At 52.8% G+C, this 27428-nt stretch overlaps 1 long non-coding RNA gene and 1 other non-coding gene across 2 annotated transcripts; one reads left to right on the top strand and one right to left on the bottom strand.

The window, feature by feature from the left end:
* Positions 1–2231: 2231 nt before the first annotated feature.
* LOC122453089 lies at positions 2232–25690 on the bottom strand. Its single transcript, XR_006272944.1, has 6 exons — positions 25624–25690; positions 25040–25125; positions 23263–23332; positions 3270–3421; positions 2884–3039; positions 2232–2349 (listed from the first exon to the last, which is right to left on the bottom strand). It is a non-coding gene; the product is annotated as an uncharacterized LOC122453089 (long non-coding RNA).
* On the top strand, positions 8746–8818 carry TRNAE-UUC. The gene has a single exon. It is a non-coding gene; the product is annotated as a tRNA-Glu (tRNA).
* Positions 25691–27428: the final 1738 nt, after the last annotated feature.

Below are 27428 nucleotides of genomic sequence, written 5' to 3' on the forward strand. Positions count from 1 at the left end.
CAAGTTACTACTTTTCCTTTTGTAATCAACAAGTTCATCTGCTGCTGATCCTCGTCTGTATCAGTTATCATTACAATTGTTGCCAAATGATAATTTTTCTAAGTTCTATCTATACTTCTTAGCTGACATTCTACTGTGAAGGCTAGCCTTTCCTTTTTTCTTTACTAGGCTTCTCAGGTGGCTCAGATGGTAAAGAATCTGCATGTCATTGCAGGAGATGCAGGTTCAATCTCTGGATTGGAAAGCTCCCCTGAAAAAGGAAATGGCAATCCACTTCAGTATTTTTGCCTGGAGAATCCCATGGACAGAGGAGCCTAGCAAGCTACATAGGGTTGCAAAGAGTGGAACATGACTGAGCAAGCATGCAATCTCATAGGATGCATGGAGTTTTTTAATTCTAGTGGTTATAATTCATTTTTGTAATTACTTATTTTGATGCTCAAAATATCCCAGTTGGGTCAATGGGAGCCTTCAAGTTGGCTCCTGTGTCCCTTTGACACACCCCATCATAGTTTGATTACTTTCTTACCTTCTGTCACAGCAAGCTATTCTAAGCCCATTTAAAAAATTATGTATTTATCTGGCCATGCTGGGTCTTAGTTGTGGCATATGGGATCTAGTTCCCTGATCAGGGCTCAAACCCTGGCCCCCTGCATTGAGAGCACAGAGTCTTAGCCACTGGACCACCAGGGAAGTCCATCTAAGCCCATTTTTAAGTTCCCTGCCCCAACCCTGGAATCAATCATTTCTCCAAGGAGCCTTGGTTCCTGGTTCCTTTTAGTGGGGGCTGTATTTAGAAACCAAGATCAGGGAACTGCATGTTGTGATGGGGTGTTTGCAACATTTTTAAGTATTGAAAGTATCTACGATTAGCAAGGCATGGATGAGGAGCACTCTTGTCCTCAGTCAGTGGAAGAGGGCCTGGGACAGGAGTGAGAAAGGGCACTTGGCCATGCCTGTCATACCTGTTTGATGGTGATAGGTGTGCACATGCACACAAGTGTGCCATTTATAGGAACCCCTTTAACCCAAACTAGCACACAAGTACACGAAAGCAACACATTGGAAACAATCAGTGTCCATGGACACAAAGTTAACTAAGGAAATTGTAGTACTTCCTTCCTAAAATGAACCAAATTTAAGTCCATGAATTATTTTTGGAGAAGCAGAAATTTACAAAATGCCATGTATAGTCTGATTTTTTTAAAATTTAAGATAAGAGATGTGCATCTTACAAAGGTGACTGTGTTTCTGTAGAGAAAACTAAAAGGACACACTCCAATCTCATAGGCAACATTATCCTTCTGAGTTATGGGGAAAGACCCTGGAGGTTGAAAACATAGGAGCAGAAAATCATACTTTGCATTTCACACACTTCTGAACTATGTTAAGGGTTTATAGCAGCCATGTATTTCCTTCACAATTGAAAAAAAAGCTGTAAGGACTTCCCTTCCCTGGTGGTACAGTGGATAAGGCAGGTAGATACCTGCCAATGCAGGAGTTCAATCCCTAGCCCAGGAAGATTCTGTATGCCTAGGAGCAACTAAGTCCATGCACCACAACTGTTGAACCAGTGTGCCTAGAGCCTGTGCTCAGCAACAAGAGAAGCCACCGAACTGAGAAGCCTTCACACCTCAACAAAGAGTAGCCTTGGTTTACTGAGACTAGAGAAAGCCCACACAGCAACAAAGCACATTAAAATAAGTAAATGAATAAAGAGAAAAATGCTCTAAGTGATAATAGGTGAAGAAGAGACAGCCAGCTCCCCATCCTATAAGACTCACCAGTATTACTGAATACTGCTGCTGCTGCTGCTGCTGCTGCTGCTAAGTCGCTTCAGTCATGTCCGACTCTGTGTGACCCCATAGACATCATCCCACCAGGCTTCTCTGTCCCTGGTATTCTCCAGGCAAGAACACTGGAATGGGTTGCCATTTCCTTCTCCAATGCTTGAAAGTGAAAAGTGAAAGTGAAGTCACTCAGTCCTGTCCAACTCTTAGCGACCCCATGGACTGCAGCCCACCAGGCTCCTCTGTCCATAGGATTTTCCAGGCAAGAGTACTGGACTGGGGTGCCATTGCCTTCACCATTACTGAATACTAAAGTAGCTTTAAAAATAAATGAAAAAGATGTTCATCAGAAGTGGGGTTAATCAACTTGGGAAATGGGAGAAGGAAGAGAAAAAATATTGACAGTGTTCACTCATACATGCCCTGGAGCAGAGGAGGGGTCTTGGCTGTCTGTGAAGTAGCCCCAAAGGCTGCCCCAGCCCGAGGCTGTCAAACATTTCAGATCGCAGTTCCTCCAGCTCTGATCCTGGCTCTCCACCCTCCTTTAGCAGGTAGCTGGCTTCCCCGGAGAAGTGCATGAAAGGAAGGAATGAGGCAGCCATGAAGCTCAGGACAAGAAGCCTCGATCAGGGCTATGCTGGTCTCCCCTGACTCTTAATTGTAGAGAGAGAGAGGGTGAGTATCACATGTGACTGTGAGGATGGATCCTGGAGCCAGACTTTCTGAATTCACATCTTGGCTCACTGCTTACTAACTTGAGCAAGTTCCCTCAACCTCTCTGTGCCTTAGTTTTGACACCTGTAAAACGTTCCCCACGGGATTGTTGGAAGATCAGATGAGCCAATATGCTAACTGCTTAGGATAGTTGTTGGCATGTAATGAATACTCAGAAATGTTATTTGTATTGTTATCATTCTTGGTGGTTACAGCGAACACACCCCTATCTCAAAATGTAGTGGGAATGCAGGTAGGGTTTCACTGTCACCTGTGATGCTGGCTGATACTTTGTCATAGTGGTGTGCATTAGCCAGCAGTGCTTTCAGCTGCAGAAATTCCAAACACAACAGCTTAGACAAATAAAGCTTGGTTTTACCTCAGATTACAAGAGGCCTGTGAGTTGACAGCTGCTGGCCTAGGTTCAACAGCTCAGCCATGTCAAGCCCTGTCTCCATAAGGACTTTGCCTCTTTTTCATGTGTTCTGCCTCAGTGTTACAACATGACTGCCACAACTCCTGGTGTCATATCCACCTGCAAGGCAGGAAAAAGGGAAATGGAGAGAAAATTAGAAATACCAGCCACCTATGGCTCTTTAATCAAGAAAACAAGTCTGCCCAGAACCCCCCAGCTGACTGCCAATTATATCTCATTTACTAGAACTGTATTATTTGACCACACTTAGTTCAAGACAGGCTGGGAATTTAATTAGCTTTCCAGCCGCAATTAGTGCAGATCATAAGGGAAAGGAAGGTAAGAATGACCTTGCCGAGTCTGCCACTATTTTCTTTATCCCATGAAAGGAATATCCGTGACCATGTTCAGTGAATCAGGAGTGGGTAGTGAAGTTCACCAAACGTTTTCTCAGCAGCAGAACCCTCTTCCGCTCTTGGGTTCCATCTAAATAGAGGCCCACCTGTTGTGAAACAAGAGGCAAATATTGAGCCATGGGGACCACCTGGGAGCCCACATTTTCTTGAGACAGCAAAGCTGAGAACCATGCAGACCAGGATCCGAGGCTTCCAAAGAACTCCTTTCCAACTTTCAAACCCAGACATCCTTCTGCCAGAAATGGCCATCACTACCAGCCTCAGGCCGGTGAGGAAGCCAGAAGCAATCGGGTTGCTGAACCAAGCCCTTGGCAGCAAAGGCATCTCTGCTCATTTCCTCCCGGACTTGTTAACCTGTTTTCCATCTTCCGGGCTCTCAGGAGCACTGGGCAGGCCAGCTGGAGAGTAGGCGACTCCCATGTGTGACTGCCCTAGTTTTCCTTCATGTCCTCTGAGCAGGCCAGGCTGATGCTATCTAGTTCCTGAGACCCTGCAGTGAACTCAGCCCTCAGATACTGCCTCTTGATAACAGTTTCACCTTTTCCATCTCTTTTAACAAATACCAACTCCTGGCCAAAGCCCAAACTCCTGGCTGAAGACCAACTGCTGGCTGACAGCTCCTTGCTCCTTCCCAGAAGCAAACCTGGTCTGAGACGGCCTGGAGGGTGGGGCAGGGAGAAGCAGGCCAGGTGCCCAGGACTCCCTGCCTGCCCCAGGCAGCTCAGTGCCTTCTCTGGGCCCTGGTTCCCCACAGCAAAAGGAGTATATTAGATGCTTCCTGGGGTTGCTGCTCTCTGCATGCCTTCTGCAGGCTCCCCTGGCTCACCCATCATGGCACCTGGACTCTGCCGCTGTGCCAGCCACAGATTCTGTGACCAGCCACGGGCCACCTTCAGCAAAAGGGTCCTTGCCATGGTCCCAGGCCTCAGCGGAAAGGCAGCTCGTTATTTCTGAGTCTGTGGAAAGTGCACTTTGAACACATTTGCATCAATGCAGGACACAATATCTCCCCCAGGAGGCCAGAAAAGAAGGAAAATTCAATTTGTCAAGACATCCAGCCCTCGCATCCTGCTCTTCCTACCTGCTTTCTTGGCCCCTGAGAGGCAGCAAATCCTCTTGGGCCCAGACAAAGAGGAAGGGAAGCAGATGCTGTTTCAGACGGCATTTTTCCTCAGTTCAGTGGTAGGTTTATACTTTCACAGATACGATTTTGCACCACCCTCCCACCCATCACACAGAGCAACACTTCGACTTTCCAGGGCACTCTCCCCACCCCCCACCACTGGTGCCACCTGAGTCCCTCTCCCAGAAGGACACAAGGTCCCTCCCTGCCCACCTCCTGCTCCTGCTCTACAGCCTGTGAGGTGGTGTTCCCAGGCACGCCATTTGTCTGATGGAGAAACAGGCTTGGGAAGTCCAGCCCCACAGCGGGTGTCTGACCGGGGCTGGTCTTGCAGCCTGGCACACTCGGCATCCCCTGGCTGCACCCTCAGCTCAGACCCATGCCCCCTGAGTCTCTGTCCTTCCCCTCACTGGCACCTTGGAGCTCACTCAAAACGTCTTGGGTTGGTCTCTCCTCCCCTCTGTGAAGCTTATCAGCCCTTTTCTTTTTTTTCCCCAGCTTCTCACAAACCACATGAGACAAGGCTATAGATACAACATGAGATTAAAGGCTGAACCTCATCCAGGTCAGGAAATTCCGAAGGCAGTTGCCCAGTTTATCTCCAGCCCTGCTGATACCCCCAGGGTAACTAGTCTGCTAGTGAGGTGGGGGGCCGGGGGCAGGCATGAACTGCAGGGGCACCCGGGTCCTTGGAATTTCCCGAGGACCAGATGCCCTGACTCCCCACCAGCTCCCAGGGCTGTTGCCCTCTCCCTGTCTTGGGCCTGGTTCCCACTCCCTCCCTTGATGTTGTGTCCTGAGTGTGTCCCTCTGCAGACACACTGTGTCTGTTCCCACCAGATCCAAATATGCTTACTTCCTCGTCCTTCAGACAGGCCTCTGTTGGACTCACTCTACACTGACCGTCCCAGTTGCTAAGTCAGTGCTCAGCCTCAACTCTCGGTAACCCAGCACTTTGGTCCCATGCTGTCCTTGGCTGGACTACAAACTCCCTGCCTCACTCCCACCCCTTGGTCCTCTCCTCACCTACCCCCACGCTCACTCCTGTCCTGTGGCCTTAAATACTGTACACACTGCCTGACCCAACTGCCTGCTCAGCCCTCCGCCTCAAGGTCGGACAGGCATCTTGGGCCTGTGAACCCCAACCGCCAGGTTTCCCCAAACCTGCCCCCTACACCCCACCCCTTAGATGTAGGAACTCTTCCCTCACACCCTACGTCTATTATTATGGTCACCTTTCATGTAAACTGGGGACCTGACACCTCTGGCCATCTCCCTGCTACCCTCCACCTTCCCTTAAACCTATCACCCACCTGGACCCTGTTGAAATGTGCATTTGCTCAAAGTCTTAAAATCCCCCTTTGCCCAAGTTCAGGGTCAAAAAAAAAATGCTAGCGTGACATCCTTCCATCCATCTTTTTCCTGCCCCTGCCTCTTGCCCCTCTCACTCTATTCCAGCCACCCTTGTAACTGCCATCCAAAATCCAACTCTGCCCCTGGAATCCCAAGGCTCAGTCTCCCCCTTCTTCAAGTCTTCTCAAATAATTCCTTCCCTCCTATCCTATTTTAAACTGCATCACCTCCCTGGCACTCTCTATTCCCCTTTGTGTGAGTTAGCTATTGCTGAGTAACAAGTTAGCCCAAAACGTAGAAGCTTAAAGACAGTATTTGCATGTTTATCTTACAGTTTCTATGGGTCAGGAATATGGGTGTGGTCTTGTTATTCCTCTGGGTCTCTCATAACTTCAGGCAAGCTAGGTTGGGGTCCTTTCAGGGCTGGGTCTGCATAAGGCTGTCTTATGAGGCTGTGGGCAGTAATTGTCTCTTCCCAGGCTGCCCTCAGTCCCTGGCACATGGGCCCTCCTGTGCTGCTCAAAACATCAATGTGAGCAAGGGGAAAGGGAGGGCGTGCCAGTGAGACAGACTCACAGACGTTTGTTTGTTTTTTAATTAAGTAATTTGGCTGTGCCAAATCTTTAGTTGCAGCATGTGGGATCTAGTTCCAAAATCAGGGATTGAACCTGAGCCCCTTGCATTGGGAGTGCAGAGTCTTGGCCACTGGACTGCCAGGGAAGTCCCCTCACAGGCATTTGTAACCTAGTCTTGGTAGTGCCAGCCCATCACTCTGCCTTTCCTAGTCATTAAAAGAAAGTCCCAGGTCCAGTTCAAACTTGGAGGGAGGGAGCTGCACAAGAGTGTGAGAACTCAGAGGTGTGAAGACCTGAAGCCCTGTCTGAAACTGGCAGTCATACGGTTTCTGCTGGTTTGGCTTTCTCATATCCTTCCTTCCCATCTGACGTACTCTCCTGTTCATTATCTGTCTCCTTGAATGCCCTGCAAGCTCTTTGAAGGCCAAGCTTTTCTGGGTTGTTGAAGGCTGTGTCCACACTGTTGCAGCACATAGCCAGCATTGAATAGATCCTTATTGGGTTGGTGCTTCAGGAAGTTCCTGACAATACAGAATAATAACAGCCCTCCACTCTCAGTGACTGTCCTTAAATTTTCCCAAAGTCAGCCAGTGACAGGCACTGAAGGCTGATTTCTGTAAGGGTGAAAGAGGCTAGGGTGTGGGACCCCAGGGCTGGAGTGTGTTGACTACCATGGCCATGGCCAAGGAATGACAGTCCCTATGCCCTCCCTGAGACTCAGTCTCACCCTTGTGAAATGACACTCAGTCGCAGAGCCTGATCTCAGTTTCAAGAGCTCTTTAAAGGAGTGAGGCTAATTCATTCTTTGACATATGGATTTTCAAATATTTTAAAAATTCAAAAATCATAATTTGGTAAAAAATATTTTTGGGTGACAATTTAGGATTATCTACCAAAGCTTTAAATGCACACACTCCTTGATCCAGCAAGTGCAGAGCCTGTAATTGTTGATTTTTCACTATATTCACACATAAATGCAAAGATGGGTGTACAAAGATGTGCAATGAAACTTTGTTTATTGTAGCAAAAGAATAAGAATGATAAATGTCCTCAAGTGAGGGGCCAGATAATTAAACCTGAGCATGTCCACCTGTGGAATAGCACACAGCTATTGGGAAGGCCCAGGAACCCACATGTCCTGATGTGGATGCAACATCATCTCATTTACTGAGTTAATCAACAGCTATTTGAGCATCTACTATGTTCCAAGTATTATTCTAGGCACTAGGGACACAAAAGAGCAAACTCCCTGTTCTTGGAAGCTTACATTCATGTAAACCCATACATGCACGTGCAAAGCACACCAACAAATATAACCATGCAAACATAACAGGATTCTAAAGAAAGCCCAGTGGAGCAGGGAGAGCATGGGAGACTGCTTCTTAGAGCATGGCCACTGAGGAACATCTGAGCCAACATCTGGGCAAAGTGAAGGAGAGGTCAAGGGCAAGCATCTCCCAGATAGAAGGGACAGCCAGTGCAGAGTCCCCAGTACCAACAGGCTTGCTATATTTAAAGAAGAGCAGTCGTGGGGTGGGCGGGGCACTTCCCAAGTGGCTCAGTGGTAAAGACTCCGTCTGCCAATGCAGGAAACAAGGGATACAAGGGCTCTATCCCTAAGAGGCGACGAGCCCCTGGAGGAGGAAATGGCAACCAACTCAAGAATTCTGGCCTGAAGAATCCCCATGAACAAAGGAGCCTGGTGGGCTGCAGTCCATGGGGTCGCAAAGAGTTGGACACGACTGAGCAATTGAGCACACACCTACAACAGGCTGGAGAAGCCCAAGTGGAGTGAGAAGGAGGAGAAGAGGGAGGGGAGGAGGAGGCAGGGGGAGGCTGAGGTCAGGGAGGTGGGGTGAGCAGAGGTTGGTGGGTGAGCATCAGATGGGTGACAGCCACCCATCTGAGCTGGCTGTGGACTACTTACCCTTCAGGATGCAGGCTCAGGGGCAGGTGATCTGGTGCAGCTGCTGAGATTCCACCCTGGTGGGGTTGGGACCTCAGCTGCCTGCTCCATGCAACGGGCTGAGTTTTTCCCCAGCACCCCTCTGGGACTGTGGGAAGGGGATGAAACAATGGTGGGAGCCTGAGAAGGAGGCCACTGTGACAGCCTGGAGAGGACAGCAGCTTGGACCAACGCAGACGGATGAGATTCTGAGTATGTTCTGGAGACCCAGCAGAACATGCCGTTGGGTCAGATTCAAGGTATGAAAGAGAGAAGGGAATCACTTGTAACTCTTTGGTCTTTGTCCTGAGAAACTGAGTGAATATGAACCCTTTTACTAAGATGGGAATAAGTGAAGGACAAGCAAGATTTGGGGATGGGAAAAGTGGAAATTAAGAGTTTGTTTTTGGGAATTCCCTGGTAGTCTAGTGGTTAAGACACCATACTTTCAATGCTGAGGTCACTGGTTCAATCCCAGTTTGGGGAACTAAGATCCTGCAAACCACATGACACAGCCACAAAAAAAAAAAAGTTTACTTTTGATGCATTAAACCTGAGATGCCCTCTGGGGGCCATGCAGAGAGTCCATGGAGGGCAGGCAGCTTAGTGAGTGGACTTTAGTGGGGAGGAGAGGCTGGGAATAGATGGGGGATGGAGGAGAGTGTTGGGGGTGGGGTGGACTGGGTTTCAAGCTGGGTCTGGATGCGGTCACTGAGGAGTCAGTGTGGGCTAAACTGACGGCCCAGGTTGGGGATCTTTTGTGAACACATCCATGTTTAGTAATGGAGACAAGGAAGGCACACAGATGAAGAAGAGGAGGAGGTGTATCCAGGAAGCCAAGTGAGGAGAGGCCTGGGGATGGGGGCGGAGGAGGGGGTGCGGGTGTGCAGGCAGGTGGAGGAGCAGTCCAGTGCTGCCAGGAGCTGAGTGTACGTGGACAGCAGAGGGTCACTTCTGGCCCATTGGGTGGAGGTCCTTCAGCTTTCAGGCTTAGACAAAGCCAGAGTCAGGGCAGGGCGGGGCCCACAGGGGTTGCAGGGGGCTGCAGGGACCACAGGGGCCAGAAAAGGAGGTGGTTACAAAGATAACACCTGTCAAGAGAGCCGAGGGAATTCCCTGGCAGTCCAGTGGTTCAAACTCCATGCTTCTACTGCAGGAGATACAGGTTCGATCTCTGGTTGGAGAACAAAGATCCTGCGAGCAATGAGGCCCCTCCTCCCCCCAGAAAAAGAGCCAAGGAATAAGGGATAGGCACAAGGTCTTGGAGTTTGGGTTTGAAGATGAGGAGCATTCCAGCATGTTCTGACAGGGAGTGATCCAGGAAGCCTGAGAAGTGGGTTCAAGCTGCAGCAAGACGATGCACAAGGCTCAGGAGCTGTGACTGAGTGGGTGGTGCAGACGGACTGGAAAAGGCTGAGTAGGTCCTTCTAAGAGATCTGGAGGCCCAGGGAGGTGGCTGTGAGGGCTGCGGAGGCACAGAAGACAGGGAGCGAGCAACCAGGGTGGCTGAGACCACTGTTGTGGAGAGAGGGTCCTGAACACAGACAGCTTCCCTCACCTCCTCCAGCCAGGCGAGGACTCGGGGGAGGCAGAAAACTGGGCCACCCAAGGTCGAGCTTTGCCGGGTGAATAGGAACATTTGGGGGGCAGTGTTGGGAAGAGGAAGAGAGATGTCCGTGGATTGTCCTTATCACACTCAGTTCCCAGAGCCCTCGCCCATACCCTGCTCTGTTTCACCCCCACCCTGGGGCAGGCACCACTTTGAACCCTTTCTGCACTGATGACAGGGGGTTTGCAGCTGAGGAAGGGCTCAGTAATTGGACAGAATCTCTGGGAGGGGCCATGGGGATTAGTGACAAGGAGAGAAATGCGGGGGTCAGACCAGGAGTGGAAGAGGCTCCAAGGAGCCCAGGACCCTCACTTTCTGAGGACTCAAGTGCTCCCTTTTCTTCCATTGACCTTGGAGATGGCTGCAGTCCCTTCTGAGTCTCAGATCCAATAGTTTGATCCAGAATTTGGAGGGAACTCCAACCAGGGGTAGGAACACACCCACCCCAGCCCTCTGGGGTCCTCATAGCAGCCCTGCCTAGCATCACAGCCACAGCCCACTCTGCCCCGTCTCAGAGACCCTGAGGTCCATGTCTTCCTTGACCTGTTCTGAGAATGAGCAGGAGGCCACAGGACCCTGTGTGTGCCCAGCACTGTGCTAGGCCTCATGGGGAAAGCAAGGGAAGGAGGAGAGGGTGTGCCCCTGGCATCCAGCACTCCTGAAGCTGAGCCCTTTGCTGCCTGTCGCTGCCAGGTGAGTGTCACCTGTGAACAGGTGCACAGGCCTCAGGTGGTGGTGCACACTCACCCATACCAGGCAGTGGAAGACCAGGGCATGGGCCTGGGTGCTGGGTGCAGACAGCTGTCTTTGCAGCCTGGCCAGCTCCTCCCTTGTGTTGGGGTCCAGGGGAGCCCAGCTCAGGGTTGTTTTGTCTCACACAGGTGTCACAAATGTAGAGTGCAAGCTTGAGCCTGCAACCTCCACTCTATGATTTGGCTGGGAGGAGCTGAGCACCCAGGGTCCCCCTCAGGTAGGTGGGAGGAAGCAGCCATGGTACAGGCCACCGGTCCCCCCCATGTGCCCTCGATCCAAGCATCTGCCCTGGCAGCATCATCTCATGCCGGCTGTTTTTCCTAATGGAATCACAGCTTGCCAGACAAAGCAACAACATTCATAAAATGCCCCAGGCATAACAAATCTTCCCTTTGAATGGGTCATTTGCTGAAGGAGATGCCACTGATGACTCATTCCATAGATCAGAGAGTCCTGGCATTACAGACAGCTGAAGCTGAGGAGTCTTGAGAGAGGATTATTGCTGGTCTTTGTGCCGATGGGCCTACGGAGCCAAAGGGGACACAGGTGTGGCCTGTTCAGTGTTAGCTCAGACTCACTTCAGGAGCAGTAGGGAGGCATTTTTGGACTCTGTCCCTAACTCCTGATGGTGGACCACATTGGGAACCTGCCCCCTTGACCCAGACTCCCCAGTGTGACCTCTGGACCAGGATGTCGCAGGCTGCAAATGACCACAGCAATATTTCTGTCCTGCCGGCTCTTCCAGAATCCTGCCACCACCACCCCCATCCAGAGATGGATTCTGTTTCCCCTCTCCTAGAAATTGGGCTGGACTTTGTGACTGCTATGATAAATAGAATGTGACGGAGGGATGCAGGGGGACTTTGGAGACAAGGATACAGAAGGTGATACGACTTTGACCGCCGTATTCTAAGGAAGCCCAGCTCCTACAGGGCTGTATGTCTGTGCCCTGGTGGACAGTTCCAGTGAAGGCAGAGGGTCTGGGCTAGCAACCAGCACCACACACAGTCATGTGAGGAAGTCCATGTGATTCTACATGACACAAGTCATGTGATTCCAGTCCTGCTGTGAGCCACCCTAAGCTAAGCGGAGTGCAGCAGAGACAAGATATGCCTGCTGAGGACTGCCCATGTTATAGACTCGTGAGCAAAAGAAATAACGGTGTTGTTTTAAGACAGTTTGGGGATGGCTTGTTATTGAGTAATAGACAGTGAGAATGCTGCCCTTGATGATCTCTTGGACTTCCCTGAATTTCTCTGACCCAGGGATGCAGCACCTGCTCTGTGGATGACCGACTGAGAATATGGGTGGACACAGAGTTCCTTGTCCTGGGGGAGCTCTAGTACATTTGGGTCAGTGAGAGCTACTCCAGAGGGTCTGCCATATGTGGGAGAGGAAGTGTCTCATTCCTGGAAGTGGTTTCTATTTATATTTTTTTAAGATTTTTTGATGTGGACCATTTAAAAAGTCTTTACTGAATTTGTTACAGCATTGAAAGTGGAAGTGTTAATCACTCAGTTGTGTCTGACTCTTTGCGACCCCATGGTGTAGCCTGCCAGGCTCCTCTGTCCATGGAATTCTCCAGGCAAGAATACTGGGGTGGGTTGCCGTTTCCTTCTACAGGGGATCTTCCCAACCCAGGGATCAAACCCAGGTCTCCTGCACTGCAGGCAAGTCCTTTACTGTCTGGAGCCACCAGGAAAGTTCATATTTACAACATTGCTTCTGTTTTATTTACTTATTTTGCTTCAAGGCATGTGGGAATCTTAACTCCCCGACCAGGGAGCAAACCCACACTCCTTACATTGGAAGGTGAATTTGTAACCACTGGACAACCAGGGAAGTCCCTGGGGGTTTCTGTTTAATGGGAAATGTCTTCTTGGTAGCAAAATGTTTGGTATTAGTTTTGATATTTGGTCATTTTCCCAAAGGTTGTGAGGTCTGTGAATCCCTCCTGTGATCTTAGAGCTGTGGCCTGCAGAGAAATTGCTTTTTTTAAGCCTCCACTGAAACCCAGTAGTGACAGAGCTGCTGTGAGAGCAAAAATGCACTAAGCAGTGTGAGTCAACAGGGTGTCAAACAATACACTGAAATTCCCTGGAATAAGTTTCACCAAATGGGGGTCTGTGATTTTGTTTAGAATTCATATTGTGTGATTACGCCTACAGCAGTAATGCCCACAAAGTCCTTTTCACTAGAACAACACTGACCTGTTTTTATGTGAAGGGACAAGCAAGCACTCAGTAGCCCATTGCTTCCATCTCTTTGGCTGGATGGAGGTGCCCTGTATGGGTCACCATGGGGTTCCTGATCAAGGTCACTGCCATCAGTGTGGACAGAAAACATCACTAAGACAGCGGGAAATGTGGGCTATAGTGTCCTCATCCATTTCACACTTCAGTGGCCCACACACATATCCAGCAATTCTCTGCCCTCTATCCCAGCAACCTGGGAACCCACATCCCAGGAGGGCCTCAGCTCCTGGAATGCACTGAGCAGACTTCCCCATCAGCATCCTCTCCTGAGTCTCTGACCGTTGATAAATACACCCCAGTTTGTGAATTCATAATGAAAACTAAAAGCATACAAATAATTGGAACTGGAGAAGGAAATGGCAACCCACTCCGGTATGATTGCCTGGAAAATCCCATGGACAGAACAGCCTGCAAGCTACTGTCCATGGGGTCACAAAGGGTCAGACACGACTAGTGACTAAACAACAGCAAAATCTGAAACACCAAAAGCACCCCCCCAAAAAAAGTAAAATTAATAGTGCTCTATGTTCATTACCAGGACCTTCTTTCCAGTCTGCATCAGTTTCCGGTGACTGCATGGCTTGTTATTATCTCACGGTTCTGGAGTCGGAAGTCTGAAATCATGGCTGGTTCCTTTGAGGGCTGTGATGGGAGGATCTTTCGACGGGCTCTCTCCTCAGCTTATGTCTCTTCACCTCACCTTCCCTCTGGGCCTGACTCTGTCCAAATTCCTTCTTTTTATAAGGACACCAGTGATATTGGATTGGGGCCCACCCCAGTGACCTCATTTTAACCTGATTACATCTGTAAAGACCCTGTTTCTGAATCAGATCACATTCTAAGCTAACAGAGTCAGGACTCTAATATATGGATCTGGGGGGACACCATTCAACTCCTGATACAATGAAAATCGTATTTGAGTTTATGTTTCTCCCTTTAGTAGGACTGAGGATGACTGCACAGTAGCCTAGACCAGCATCAGGGTGATTTGGCAGGCAGAGGGCAGAGGGCACTGCCCTCAGGCCAGGAGGCCAGCTTTACCCTGTGGCCTTGGCCAGTCTCAGTGGAACCTCAGTCTTTCTGTGATAAGGCTTAGACCGAGTGGTCCCTTTGGGCCTTTCTGTCCCTGAGATTGCTCAGGGTCACTTGTCCCTGGCTTTAGTTCACATGAGGCATGGAGGCCTGTGCTGGGCCCACTCAGTGTGGGTGTGAACAGAAGTGTGGCGGACACCGGGGCACTCAGCCAGGCTGCTCAGGGTGGATGTGCTAAGGAGACACCAGTAGGCCTCCCGGGGAAGGGCCAGGTTCTTGTGGGATCAAGAACAAGGAACCCTAGTTTCTCTTTCCCGCAGACTTTCCTCACTGCCAGCCCTACAGGAATTTCCCTTGAGGGCTGGATGGTCAGAGAAGAAGATGACACTCCTGAAGGGCAATGACTAGGCTTAATGCTAGAGCAGAGGGCTGGGCAGTGCATGATGAGAGGCTGGTGCCCCTTCCCCCAACAGCTGCTGCAACTCCAGAGTAGAGAGTGTGGCTGAGGGACCATGGGAGGCTTGGCAGGGAGGGGCTGAGGAGTAAGTAAACACTTTGTCTTCCTTGCTTTCGCCTCTTCCGGGGCCTCAACATCAAGGGCCAGATGACAGGATATTCCTCTGCCCCCCGCTCCACCCCCCAGGGGCAGCCTGGCTGGCCCTGACACCGGCTGGTCCAACCCACTGCCCAGCCCCCGCCAAGTGTGGCTGGTGCACACTGGGGCAAAACTGAGCAGGCATAGCCCTCACCATGGAGGAGTGGGGATGATGCACATCTCACCTAGCACAGCAGGGAAGCCAGCCCTGTAGCTGCAGTGAGGCCCATCTGTTTCCGGGCACGAGCCCCAGCCTGGAGCTCCCTCAGGGAAGCACCCCAGGAATGCCCAACAAGGGCTTAAATCCAACAGCAGATCCTAAGTCTGGGACAGTGGGAATAAATAGTTGCTTAGGCAAGTTTCACCCTAAACCAAGACTTGGGGACAGTAATTCTTGCAGAGCAAAGATGGCTGTGTGATTGCTTACTGTCAGGAGGTTTGCCCAGGCTTCCAGGGTTGGGGTGCGGGTCCCACTGCTCTGGTCTTGGCAGCACCTGGCTCAGCCTGCCCTGCCCTCCTCTCCCTAGGCCGCCTCCTGTAGGCCTGGAGGAGCTGGGCATAGGGGTGAGGACCAGTGGGACCATGGCCCAGGCTTCCAGAAACACATGGGCCACGGGTCTGGAGCTCACCAGTGAGGCAGAGGAAGGGGAAGAAAGGACAGACAGCTCAAGTGGGTTGTTGCTCCTAGCAGCCTGCAGGGCTGCCCTGTGCCCCCTCAGTTCCCCTCCCCAGCCCTGCAGGCAAGCATGGCCGGGTGGCCCCATTTCTCACCCCTATCGATTATGCTGGCAGAGCCCTGCAGCACAGGATGTAAATCATCATCCTTGGGGTATTTAACCCAGGGAGGGTTAGCTGGAGGTGGCATCCCTTATAAATCCTGCATCTGATATTTTTATATTAATTCCTAGAGTAGCCAGATTACTTTTTATTCCACTGACTATTTATTCCACTGACTTCTTCATTGACTAGGAGACATTTCTGAACAGTGCGTATCTTGTGGAGCATCAGTCATTTAGTGGGGTGCTTCCTCTGGTTGCAAGTTTTTTCATTAATGTAAAAGGAATGAAAATTCCTTTGCTTCAAAGACTCGGTCTTTGGAAATAACAATGCACAGGCCAGCCAGAGTCACTGCTGCCAGCACCACCACTGCCATGTATATGCGCTGTCTGGAGGGGCCTGTGAGCCTCTGACTAAGGGGCAGAGTCCCCTGGCATCCTCTCTTTCCTCTTTTTCCCCAGTCCCCCTTGGCCATGCACAGGACCTGAATTAGCCTCTGTCAAGGGACCATGGCTTGGCAGAGACCAGGTCCCCGAGAGCCAAACACGTGGTCATCAGGATGATGGCAATAACCGTCTTGCTCTGAGGACCCAGTTGAAGACATGGGTGTTAGGGGAAGAAAGCTGTCTGCAAATACAGGTGTGTCCCTGCAGAGGAATGGAGCAGGCATGTTCTGGGTGATGGTGACAGCCCACTTGCTTTGCAGATGAGAGAATCATGTTTGCTGGAGACTCTCTGAAGCTCCACCCCATGCAAGAGTTGGATGGCAGTAGAATCCAGCCAAAACAAAGAGATGACCACCCTTTACCTGCACAGTGAGTGTGCTGGATCACCCAGTGGACTCAGTCGGGTCTGAGTCTCCCATGAGGGACCCAGCTGAAAAAAACGGGTGTTAGGAGGAGACAGCTGTCTGCAAACACAGGTGGGTCCCTGAAGAGGAGCAGAGAAGGTGAGTTCTGGGTGGGCTCCCAGCAAAGCCAGGGCCATGGGCATCAGCCAGGGGCAGATGGAGGCTGCAGAAAGGGAGGAGACACAGAGGAGGGGAGGCTCACTGGGAACAGGGCGTGCGAGCAGCAGAGTGAAGCAGGCACCTTCCATTTTGAGATCCTCACCTGTGTCTCTCCCATTGCACCATGCTCTGGGCAGCTGATCCCCACCCAGTGGGCCGGGTACCAGCGGCATCAGCAGCCCCAGGGATCTAGTCCCGAGGACAATGTGTCACCCTACCCCCACACCCAGAGTTAGAACCTGGGGGGCAGGCTCACAGTGTGTTTGACCAGCCTTGCACTAGAATTTGGAAACCAACAGTGAAGTGAGGGCAAGAAGCCCAGAGAAGGAACAGCTGGGTTTGCACCTCAGCAATCTGCCTGGAAAATGGGGCACTGCTCCCACCCAGGCGGGTGTTGTGACCCTGAATGAGTTAGAAGCTCCAGTCCAGGGCTGCCCCCATGTAGGTTCTCCACAGCCATGAGCCATTCCCACTGTGCTCACTCAAGGCCGGCCTCCTCTTCTAGGAGAGATGATTCAGGCCTCAGAGCTTTGCCTCCCAGGGAAACCTCACTCAGCTTTTCTTCCAGGGGTCAGACATGCATAATTCAACCTTTAGGATTTTGAGATTGCTGATAAATTACAGATACAAATGGGTAACCAGGCAAAGCCCCTCTGCAGCCTGGGTATCCACCTGGGAAATAAAACAGAGGTCACTCCCTCCTGCCCCCCACCATAGGCAAGGTCGCAGGAGCCCCCAAAGACGAAGGCTGCTTGCATTTGTGGGCAGCTGCTTCCAAGACAACCGTGAAGAAAACAAAAAAAGGTTGTGAATGGTGTTAGAGAATCAGCTGTATCCAAGCGTCTGGATCCTGTAAGGAAACAATTATGAGGCAGGAGCGAAGCTTTAGAAGATCATAGGTGCTTCATCCAAACTCTTCTCTTCCATCCCTGAGGTGGACTCCTGATGAGGGTCTGGGCAAGTCCCAGGAGCGAAGGAGGTAAGCTCGGGGCCCCGGGGCGGGGGTAGGGAGGAGAGCAGGCACCCAGGTGCCTGCTCAGTCCCGGCCTCTCTGCATCAGTCTCCCTGTTCATTCATTGCCTGACACAGCCATGGATGAAATGACTAGGACAGGGAGTGATCTGGCCATTTAGATAAATACATCTTGTAGACCAGCCATCAGGTTCCTGTGGGTAGGAGGGGGTGGGGGTTGGGGAGGGGAAGGAGAGTTGCTGTGAGTGAGGAGGATGCTTCTAAGCTTCTGAATCAGCTTTCCACGAGACCCCAGGGATCTGGGGCAAAGAGAGGGTCTGAGACAGGCCTCTGAGGGCCATTGCTAGGGGGTGGGAGATGGAGGGGCGGAGTGGGAGGGCAGAATTATCCACAGACGTGGAAAAGCCGAGGTTCAGTTTCTCAGTTACAGCAGTTTCTCAGTTATAGGAGTGGTTGAAAATGTGGTTCCGGGTGTCCTCAGAAGTCACCTAAGGGAAACGAGGGGCCCTCCCTGAAATCAGTGTGGAGTCTTGGTGTATTGATTGATTAGAACCTTTCTCCTGCCCCCGGGAGATGTCCTGTGTGGAGAACAGCACAGACACAGTGGTCCCTTCTCTCCCATCCCCCACCACCTGAGTGCTCATCTCACAGCTGTACTAGGAGGTGGACTGCTGTGCCCACAAAGTTCACATGGGCTTCCTTTCAGTTCCATCCATGTGGTTTCCGTGAGCCAGGTCCTAGGCCTTCCTGTGTGCCCCCAGCCCACCCACACCCACGTGTGGTGGAAAGACAAGCCCAAGTTCTGCCTGGCTCAGCCAGGGGGCCTCCCTGTGTGGCTGAGTCACAGCACAGACAATCTGTGGTGAGTTCTTCCATGGTAGCCTCATTCAAGGACAGGTTACAATTCGCAGAGGTTGCAACTGCATCCACCCCTCACAATGCAGCCCCTGTCTTGGGGGGCAGGGCAAGGGCTGAGCAGCACACACAGGGTAGTAGAAGCAGCCCCACCAGTGGCTACTTGGTGTCCGGGCTGGAGCTGGGCAGAGAGCAGCCGCAGGGCTCCCTGGAGGTCCTGGGACAGAGCCCGGGATGGGCAGGTAGGGGCCTGTCTCTAAGCCAGAAGGGAGAAGCTTCCAGACATGATTGCATCTGACCTTCTCCTCATGTCTCCTTTCTCTGGCGTAGGGCCTGCAGTGAGCCCAGCTCCTTCGTATTCCTGGGCTTCAGCGTGGGGGAACTTTGTAAAGTTTCCAACCCACAGAAAATTGCCAACCTCTGTAGGCTTGAGGGGGACCCACGATCTCCACACAGAGCCCTTCTCATTCCTGTGGACCTCTGTGGAGAGAGGAATTGGGGGTGGGGAGTGGGAGAGCTGCTCTGAGTGAGGAGGGTGCTTCTATGCTTCTAAATCAGCTTCCTGAGAGACCCTCACCCCCAACCCTGCTGGCCTGGAGCACTGAGGTCTTCAGAACCTTCCAGAACCTTCCTCAGTTGAGCAATCCCAGCCCAGGGCCAATCCCCAGGGAACCTGGAGAAAGAGAAGCTCCCCTTGTTGAGGATCCCTGTATCCTTCTGTTTAAAGGGTCAGAGGGAGGAGAAGGATTCTGAGCTTTTAAGAGAAGGTCTCTCAACAAAACACTTCCTGATGCTCATCTGACACTAAAAACCTATTCAAGTCATAAACTTCTCCTGTGGAACACGTCTCAAGAATGTATTTATCTAAAGGGCATCTGTGTTTGGTCTCAAACTCAAATGCTCCAAATGTCAGGCCCTGAATGATTTATTTGGGGCCTCCTGTTCCCTCCCTGTGAATTGTCTTCCGGCTCCAGCCCTGCTCCTGTCACCCTTTCCACTGATGTTTACAGACTCAACAGGCTTCTGTTCACACCAAGGAGGCAGCCCAGAGGGAGTTGGGGGCAGAGGGGTGTGAGTGTGCACCGGTAAGGACTGATGCTGTCACAGCAGATGGCCCTGCCCTACCTCCTGCCTCCTGAATGCACCTTGTGCCTCTGCCCAGGCTGTCTTCTTAGCTTCCAGGGCCATTCCTCACAGCAGGTCATCCAACTAGCACCCTGAGTCCTCATCATGTCCCCATGGAGAGGGCCGGGAGATAAATCCAGCACAGTTAAACCAGGAAGCAGGACTTCCCTGGCTGTGCAGTGGTTAAGACTCCATGCTCCCGATGTAGGGGATATGGGTTTGATCCCTAGTTGGGGAACTAAGCTCGCACATGCTGCAGGGCATGGCCAAAACAACAACAAAAACAAAAACAAAACAGGAAGCACACTGCGTGTGTGTGTGTGTGTGTGCTCAGTTGCTTCAGTCGGGTACAACTCTTTGCGACCCCATGGACTGTAGCCTGCCAGTCTGCTCTGTCTGTGAGATTCTCCAGGCAAGGTTGCTGGGGTGGGTTGCCATATCCTCCTCCAAAGATCTTCCCAACCCAGGGATCAAACCCACGTCTCCTGCGACTGCTGCAACGCAGGCAGATTCTTTACCACTGAGCCACCAGGGAAACCCAGGAAGCATACTGGGTTCCCTTCAAATTGTTTAGATGGAGCATCTGAGTATTGGCTAGGGAGAGTGGTATCTTGGAGCCCAGACTTCTGAGTGACAATTAAGAGTTGAACAACAGAGGGGGCCAGAGGCAGGCAGGAAGACAGAAGGAACAGCCAGTGGAGGTCAGTGGCCACAGAACACGTAGGGAGTCTGAGACCATTGGAGGCAGGGTGGCTCGGGAGCAGAGGGAGGTAGGCCCTGGAGAGGGGCTAGATGCTGAGCTCCCAGCCCCAGCAAGCAAGCCCTTGGGTCTCAGGCTGCTGCACAGAGTCCCCTGACAGCCCTTCATCACAACATATTAACATGCATGAGCTCATCAGCCCCTTTCCAAAGAGGCCCCTGAGAACAGGGCCCTCCAACGCCCACTCTGCCTACAGGAGGCAGGGGTTTCAGTAGACGTGGTCAGGCTTGGTGCTGGGTCTGCAGGGGAACAGAAGATTCCCCAGGACGAGAGAGAGTGTGCCCAGGGGGAACCCCAGCAAGACTGCTGCTGTTGAGGGTGGGGGTGGGGGCTCTGGCACTTTCAATCCACCAGGAAACAGAGTGGAAGCTGCTGGATCAGACAGCCCACTGGGACTCAGCAGGCTCTGGTTTCTCTGCTCTCCCCACAGCGGGGGAGGTTTGGGCTAGGAGCCTGCCCAGCCCCCCAGGAGCCCCAGGGTAAAGCCGGGAAGGTGTTTCTTAGAGCATCAATGCCCAATAAGTACATAGCCATGTATGACTACTTAATTTTACATTATTGTAAATTCAGTTCCTGAGTCGCACCATCCATATCTCAAGTGCTCCACAGCCACACTTGGCTAGTGGCCCTCACATTGGATGGAACAGAGGAGGAAGTTACCACCATCACAGAACATTCTGTGGACAGCACTGGGGATGAAGGCCAGGCTGGCCAGCTTCTCAGCAAACAGGGGTGCTGAGGGGTGCCCACCTGGGCTGGGTGAGGTGTCTACAGCAGAGCTGGGAGCTACCTCCCAACCATGCACCTAGGTTCAGATAGCCACCTTTAGGGAGGTGTTAGAGAGGAAGCAATGGTGGCACCCTAGATCTACCCGAGACAGCACTCCCCACCTCCCCTGGCCACCTGGGGCTGCTGCCATCACTGAACAAGGTCTTTAGGAGCACTTCCTGGATTGGGGTGGGGAGAACGGGGGTCAGTCAGTGCCCTGCTGCTCGCGGGCTTGTCTGTAAGCACAGGTGGCTGGGGGAGCCACACAGGTTATGCCCTCCCACAGGCAGGTGGCCAGCCCCCCTCCCCCTCCTTTCCAGGGATGGCGGCACCCCCACACACACACTGCCTCAGCACCCGCAGGCCTGAGATGGATGTAGAAGCAGCACACCGTGCCTGGAGCTGCACCCACCCCATCCTGGGCAAGGAGGCCTCAGAAGCCATTACAGGACATTAAGTCAATGGACTTCCTATTTGTCAGCACACCAAGAACACAGCAGACATTTTCCACTCCTAAAGATTGCCTGGGTCAGAGCATTCACTCTGCCAATCCTGCAGGCTGTAACCCTCTCAGAGACCAGAACTGCACCTTCTAGAGGGGTGAGGTGAGGCTGCCAAGGAGGTGCTTCATGGGGAGACAAAGACCCCTTATCCCTGCTGGGGCAACAGAGGAAACCCCAAGGCCCACCCTGTCACTTCCCCCACTCCCTGTGGGCAGCACCATCCCCAGAGCTCTGTCTTCTTTGCCCAAAGTCAACTCCCCGGGACATCCGCCCTGACAGACACCCTGCCCCATGCCCCTCCCCATCTGGGGTCACTTGTGAATGCTCTGTGTGTCTGTACCTTATGTGTTGGTGATTGTCCTTGAGAAGCACCCCAAAGGAAGGGTCTTGGCTTAGCTCACTGTAGTTTGAAAAGGGTGCTGGGAAAATAGTGCCCAGCAAGTATTTATTAAATAGATGAACTTTTCAAGAAGAGTAAATGGTAAATGTGCAGATCAGGTGAAATACAGACTCGGATGTGAATTTTTGAGCAAAAACAAGGCTCAACTTCATGCTTGTTGATCATTTTAGGTTACATGACCAGGGAGGGACATTCAAGGCCCCTCCTTGTAGACCCTGGCTAAGCAACCCTGCCACAAGGCAGACCTCCCTGGCTTTGTGATTCTGCCCACCTGAACATGACAGGTAGCATATGCTACCTGTCACCAGTTTTGTTTTGTTTTTCCACTGTGGGCCACAGAACAAATCGAGAGGCATCATCCATCTTACCTGAAGGTTTTGTCATTTCAGTCTGGAAACTGGAGAATTCATAAATAGGTTTTGTGATGGTAAAGGTAAGCTTAATTTTTCATTCACCTCTAGCTAATAACTGATGGAGAGGTTCGCCTTTGCTTCTAGAAGCAAAAGGGAAAAGAAAAGGCTTCCCAGTGACAGGATAATTTGTCAGAAAGTTATGAATGAGCACAAGCAGGACTGTATAGGAAGTGTGTATTGAATGACATGACATACTGGCTTCTAATTGCTGCTGCCTTTCTGATCAATAATACATGTTTTCAAAAAACCTTCTGTTTGCATTTACACAATGGGCTGTAACTACTGCAAAGGATCCATTAAGACCTATTTTAAAAAGTGCATTCGTAAAAACTTGTCTAAATCTGCATTACAAGGCAGATTATGAAACTGCCCTGGGAGATGTTTTTTCTAAAGAGCATTCAGGTCATACCTGTTGGACTGGCCAATTCGAGCTCCCTGTTACTGCTATGGCTTGCTTGTAAGCTAGGTCAGTCCTTCTCTTTGGTGTCCTTGAGGCAAGAGGCAGGCACTGCCAGGCCTGAGGCCCCATTAGGTTCCAGTGGTCTCCAGCCAGTGGTACCCTTGGGCTGGGGACTTGATGTGAGCAAAGCCCCCAAAGCCTGGGTGAGGTATGAGCAGAAATCAACCCACCACTCCCGAATGTGTAATTACATGCTCAGATAAGTGCTGCGGTGGCAAAGAGGACTCTGGGGTTCTAGGGCTCTCTCTCCTTCCACTGAGAAAGCTGTAGGTCCTGTGGGGAGGGCTGGAGACAGGCATTGGCTCCTGCAGGCTGGTATCATTGGCTGCCAGCCCCATGCAGGTGTGACTTGTTACCTGTGCAGGTGGGAAGCCAGAGCTGGGGCAGCAGACAGCCCGTTTTAGGGGTCACCTGTGTTCTGTGCTACCTGAGCTAGGTCCACCGACCACTCTTGCCTCAGCTCAGCTTCCACAGCTGACGGGAACCAGTGATAACAAGGACAGCTCCTGCCCATTGCCTCGGATTCACCTGTCCTCAGGCACCTAAAGGGAGAGAGCTCTGCTTTCCTGAGGCCCAGAGATGTTGCAAACATGCTGAGGTCACACAGACCAGAGAGAGATGGCTTCGATACAACTCAGAGCCTACCTGCAACCTTCACACCAGGTCACTGCCCCCAGCCTAACATCCAGACAGCACCTTGGACTTTAGAGGACCCCTGGAAGAAGAGCCAAAAAAAAAAAAAAAAGCTCATTTTCTAGACAACCAGAAACAGTGCTGATTCTGTCAAAGCTTCATTTGGGTTCAGCCTCACAGCACTGCCAGGTAGTTACTGTATTATTACTCCCATGTTCTAGTACATGATGAAGACCCCAAGGCCCCAGTGATGCAGCTAGCCTGGTTCTTGTGCTGTGGGGAGGAATGGAGAAGAGATTCTTCCAGAGAAGAGGGAGGGAAGCAGGCAAGGGAGGAAAAGGAAGAACAGAGGAAGGAAGGGAAAAGAGCAAGGTGGGGCCAGAAATTCAGAGGAGAAAAACAACTCCATTGGGGTGGCCCATGGAAGGGTGACTGGGGCAAAGAGTTGATGTCAGGCCTCCTGGTGGAGATGGGCCTTGTCTGGGACTCATGGGGGTCTCATAGATATGCAGGACCCAAGGCCAGAAAGCCCAACGCTTCACCTCTGCCCTCTCCTAGATGATTATCTGGTCAGGTCTCTGGGCATACACATGGGGGCGAGTGTACATCCGTGTCCTGCACATGACACAGGTATATGCTCATGCATACATGTGTACATACACAGACGGGGATAAAACTACACATAGGAGGCTCCCTGGACTTTTTTCTAAGAAGAAGGCAATACCCCCACCATAGTCTTAGATGTCCTCTCAAGACCCCCAAGGGTGGTGGTGGGGAAGGAGTGGAAGGGCCTGAGGGGATCAGGCAGGAGCACAGTGTCCAATGGGCCCTTGAGGTGGTCACCCAGAGCACGACTGGACATCCGGCCTGACCAGTGTCAGCCAAGGCTTGGCTGGGGCAGTTCCACAAGGGTGGGGCCAGTTGGAAAGAATGCACCAGGCCACCCCCCTTCATTCTGCATCCTCCTGTCACAGAAGTCTGTGTGTAACAAAGAAGTCTCTCTTGGGATCTCCCTTCCTAACTCAGGTCCCTTCGCTGTGCACAGGCCTGAGCAGCTCAGCCTTGGTGGTTACTATTAGCACCAGAGGTAGCTCGCCCACACCCAGGGGAATCCCCCACAGCCAACTCCAGCCCCAGATGTCCAAGAGCCTGAAGCCCTGGGAGGGTGAGGCAGGCAACATAAGGTCTGGTGGCCGCAGGGTGGCTCTCCTGAGCTGATAGCACTGTGCCCTGGCCTTCTGCCAACAGGCTGGCTTGGACATCTCAGGGGGCAGAGCCCCCAGCCAGCCTGTCTCGGCAGCTCCTCCTCCTCATGGCGAGTGACTTCACTTTGACTTCATATCTGCAGTGATGTGCACAGCTCTTACTCAGCTCTGAGCTCAGCCAGGCAGGAGGGCGCAGCTCTGTGCACAGCAGGAAGAAAAGACCCTGAAATAGGGGCACCTCAGGCCTAGGGACCTGGGATCCTCCCACCCCAAGCTCCCATGTGCATCCCATTCCTCTGTGCCCTGGTGGGGGCCAGACCTCAAAAGGCAGCTGGGAGGTGGGAGGAGAACAGTGGACTTTTCCCACAGGAGCCTAGTACTCACCTCCCCCCTCACCCCAGGACCTCCCATGTTAGGGACCCAGAGTCTTCCCTCTTTAGTATCAGATGTGTTTATAGGCATCATTTCTTGGTGCAAAAATTAAATTCTTTTGGGCTCCAGTTCCTTCTTGTTACTTGCTCTGCTACCCTGTCAGCCCCACATCCTAAGAACTCTAATGTGTGGTGGGGGGGAAAGGGTATTACCCTCCAAGCATTCCGTTAACGCTGGCTCCAGGTCTCTTTGAAAGGTGTGCCCGGTCAGATCCCTGTTTTCATTGGCTGGACCAGTCCTAAAGAGGGGTTCACAAACTAACGCTAGGACACCCCCAGAGGGACTACAGAAGCCACTCACCAGGCGCACCCCTGGAGTGCACAGAAGGCGCCGGCTCAGGGTCCCTCGCGGGGGCTCTTCCCCTCCTCCCACCTTCGGCCGCCAGAGAGGCCGCGCACCCACCGCACCTCCCCCCTCCGCGAAATGGCGGAGGATGCGCCCGTGCCCGGAGCCTGGAGGCGGGGCACCTGCCTGGTCTGCAGGTCCCTTCCGGCTCACTCCCAGCCAGTCCGCCCAGAATCCGCATCCCCGCCTGGTTTCCCTGCCCTCTCTGGGCGGCAGGGAAGGTCGAAGCGCAGAGACAGCGAGAGGGCGCACAGGCTGAGGAAGAGTGACTGTGCGTGCGGAGGTGCACGGCTTGGGGCTGCGGCTGCCAGGCCGGTACCCGGACCCCGCACCTCGCCCCTACTCGTGCCCCGCCCGGCCTGCACCCCGCGTCCGGCTCTGGTCTACTAACCCTCGCCCTGGGGTAAGCGCACCAGGGATCGCCTGGGGAGGTACCCGGCGCCCCGCCTTTACTTCCGCACCCTGGCCCCGCCCCCCCGCCACTCCGCCCCCCCCCACCACGCCGCCCTCACTGCCCCGCCCCGCCCCTGCTCTCGCCTCGTGCGCAGCCCGCGCCCTCCCCTCCTCAGTCATGTGCTCCGAGCCCCGAGCACAGCTGCGGAGAGTGCCCTGGAGCCCGCGCCCCGACGCTCGGTGCCCGCAGTGTTCACTGCGTCCTCCGCTCCAGGACGGGCGGTGCTGAGCGCCGCACCCCGCTGCTGAGCCCCCCAGCCCAAGGAAGCGTCCCTCTCGCCGCAGCCGCAGCGTGCATCGGCGATGGCGAAGGCGACGGCCAGCGCCGTGGGGCTGAGGTTGCTGCTTCTGCTGCTGCCCCTGCTCGGGGAAGGTGAGTTCTGTCGAGGACTGGTGCCCGCAGCGGCCGGGGTGAAGTTGGAGCCGTGCGGTGGAGTGGACGCGTTTGAAAATGCCTTTCTGTTCACGGCGGGCAGCGGGCCAGGCAGTTACTGGCCACTTGGGCTCCACTGGGAGTGGGGTGGTGTGGCGGGCAGCGCGCCTCGGGCCCCAGGCTGGGTGGGTCTCGGCCGGAGCCGGACACGGGCCAGGCGCCTGTGCCCAGGGCCCGAGTCGCAGCCACGCTCGCCTGCCTGGTTGCGCCTCGGGCCACAGCAGCGTCTCGGGGCGAACCAAGCGGATCTTGTTGGCGTTTTGGTGCAGGTAGGGGAGGACGGGTAAGGTAGCCCTAAAAAGCCTGCCACTGGGGCAGGAGGAGTTGTGTTTCTGTAAACGATTGCTCCATTTTGGTTTCCTTGTCACACTCCACGTCGGTGCGTTTCTCCTCCAGCTCTGATATCCTCTCTCAGGTGAGAGCGGAGGGGATCTGATCTTTTTAAAACGGTTGCTTTTCCTTGTGAGTTTTTGCCACCCTACTTCTTAAAAATCCCCCAAGCCTGTGGTTTTTAGGGAGGCTGCCCTCGAGGGCCCGCTCAGGCTGGCCCAGCGCCACCGGCCCTGGCTCCAGTCCCACCCACTTCTTTAGAGTCCCCTGTTGCTGCCCCACAGGGGTACCTGAAGGTGCAGCCTTTGGCACCGTTTGACGGTTCGGGGCCAACATGCACCAAGCGCTTTTACCATCCTGGAGTGGAGTAGGGCTGTGTGTTGTCAGCATCAGTGCTGGGAGGATTCGAAGTGGCTTTGCAGAGGCTGGTCACTGCCCCCACCTCCAAAACTCTCAACAGATGAATGAACCCCAAGGCTGTGGAATCTGCTTCTTACCCCCTGCCCCCCGTGGCCACGAATTTTAGTTTCTCTCAAATTGTCCCTGATTTCTTTTTCTTAAATACTTATGTGTATGTACTAAATTTCCCTCTGAGAGTAGCCCCCACCACCCTTCCCCACCTTTCCCTTCAGCCTTTGGGAATACAAGAGGCAGTGAGTGGTTCCCTGCTTCTGGCCCTGGGTCCTGCACAGACGGTGGGTTCACAGGCCTGCCCAAGGTTTCATTTGTATGACTGGATCCTAAACTCAAGAGTCAGATACTTACACTAGGATGGGCCCCCAGCCCATCACAGGAAAGGCAGGGGAGAAATCCTTCCCATGCCCCGGGGAAGAATGGGGGAAGCATTGGGAGTCTGGGGTCAGGGTGCTGTGAGGCGGAAACAGACAGAAGAAGGATGAAGACTCCGCAGAAGTAAACACAGACAAGGCCTTCAGAAGATCTCTTGTAACTCTGCGTTGCAACTTTGTAGTAATGGGCGG

Source organism: Cervus canadensis, chromosome 14, assembly GCF_019320065.1.
Source record: "Cervus canadensis isolate Bull #8, Minnesota chromosome 14, ASM1932006v1, whole genome shotgun sequence".
Lineage (NCBI taxonomy): Eukaryota > Metazoa > Chordata > Mammalia > Artiodactyla > Cervidae > Cervus > Cervus canadensis.